Genomic DNA, 2,312 nt, shown 5'->3' on the forward strand with positions numbered 1-2,312 from the left:
CAACCAAATCATAACAGGTTTCACTCAGAAAATGTAATTTTCAACAAATCTTTAGTTTTGATTTGTTGTGTTTTGAAATAAAAATCTTAGTTTTCTAATGCATACATAAACAATTCATTTTAAAATAGTTTTATTTTCAACAGCTAACAGACCAAATCAAAAGCATGACAATTTCACAAATGCTATAGGGTAAGAAAAATAATAAAAAATACTTACAAGTATTAATTTTGTTTTCCAAGAAAACTCACAGATCTCTTTAGAGTAACCAGATGCAGTCCTCCAACAGAGTAGGCAGCTAAGGGATAGTCATCAACCAGTTCCTCATGTGCAATGACAGCCACCTCCCTCACATGTGACGTGCTCAGTTCAAAAGCTCTAAAGTGCTCCCTATACCAAGCAGATATCTTTCTCACCAAAAAATGCAACTTCCCTTCCAAAACACAGAGCTGCAAAATTTCAGCAAACTCAGGCAGACCAAATGACTCTCCATGGATAACAATCATTCCTTTGCTGTAGTTCATACCATTGTATGACACATTCTTCGCAATGTGAACATCAGTTTCATCTGGAAGCCTTTGGTTAAAAGCAGCTGCAATGTCACTTTGGAGCACATCAATAGGCACTGATGAAACATTAGTTACCACCAACTGTTTTTTCTCATCAGACATATGCAAATGGTGAGCAATGACAAGCTGGTGTTTCCTGGCAAGTGTGAGAGGTATGTTTTTAAAACAGTTGGTGTGGCGAGCAACCTGTTTAAAAAAACTATGCTTGGCCTCAAACCTCATTGTCCACTTATGAACGAGAGGTCCAAAGAGACGTATCATGACAGGATAGTGCTCTACAAAATGGTGTTTAGGAAGAATACGGCTGTTTGGAAAAAGTTCTTTGTATCTCTGCCGATGCTCTCTGATTTTGAACTCAAGATATGATATTGACTCATCACAGTGGATAGGGGCAACAACAAGTTCCACTATATCCTTGAGATCCAAAAGAACATGCCAGGCCTGTTCATCTTCAGGAACAAGGGGACCAATAATAAAAGGCAACAAGCGAAGCAGAGCCCAATTTTCGTGTGCATTCCCCCCTATATGTTTTTTCCTTGAGTAGGTATGTGGTATGACGTGAGGACGATTTGTCTTATCACCCCATTTGTAGTCAAAACTTTGGATTGAACTGTTAAGTTTTTCTAAGGTGAAATACTTTTTGGAGATCAAAACAGCCAAGCATTCCGCTAGTTCTACAGGTATAATGCCCTCAAAAAAATCATGTACTATATCCGGGGGAAAGCCTGAAATAACATCAAAATGAGAGAGACTTTTAGTCAAAACACAGTCACGTTTAACCCCACAACACAAGCTTGAGGTTTCCAATGCAGATTTTAAGTGAGCCAAATGGAGTTCACGTGTTCTACACTCAAAAACGTCTGCAGTCAAAAACTGAATTTCAGTTTTCTTTGCGACACAGAATCTACATATGTGTTCCCCAGAAAAACTTTCAACAAAACCTGCAAGCCCGTGAGCAGCTAGGTTATCAGCTATTACACAATTTACAGTGCCTTTAACGAACTCATTTAACTGAGCAATAAACACACCGTGTTGTTCCAAGATCACAAGATCTTTTAACAGGGGTTCCAACACCTTTTCAAACCCAAATGTCTTTAAATCGTCACTTTTACAAAGAACAGCTAGGTAAATGGAGGAGAGTGCTGAATGAGAGCCTGGAGGCAAATTATCCAAGACCCAATAAATACCACAAAGCTTGTGTTTTTTGCGTGAGGTTCCAAGAGGATTGCAAACCTCAAAATCATCAATGTAAAGTGTAATGGAGATTCTCAACACGTCAACAGCTAAAAAACTATTGGTTCTAAAGTGCTTGCCATCTCGGAAAGACCTGTAAACACTCAGACCATTAGCCAAATCCTCACTTTTTTCTTGTCCTATATGTTGCTCAATCACTCTATCAAGTATGTGATTATGACTCAATAATTCTTGCAATAACTTTAATAAAGGAATGTACTGAAATGACTTTCGTTGATCAACAGATAAAATGTACTCAACAGGCTCTACGACCCTAAAGTTATGCTTATAGTATTGTTTTCTTTTAAATGAAGTTCCAAGAGGACCACACTTAGCTAAAATTTTTGATACAGGGTTAGAAATGCACACTGTATTGGCAAGCTCCTCAACAACAGCCTGACCAATATGAAGGTTATGGCTCTTGAATACCTCTTCAACAGTTCGTTTTGTGATTGAAGTACAAGCAGAACTTAACAAAAAACTCAACTCCTCCACCAAGCCATCTACTGCTGT

This window comes from Copadichromis virginalis, linkage group LG12, assembly GCF_057382275.1.
Source record: "Copadichromis virginalis isolate Kocher_CV1m ecotype Utaka linkage group LG12, C_Virginalis_male_GT1.1, whole genome shotgun sequence".
Taxonomy (NCBI): domain Eukaryota; kingdom Metazoa; phylum Chordata; class Actinopteri; order Cichliformes; family Cichlidae; genus Copadichromis; species Copadichromis virginalis.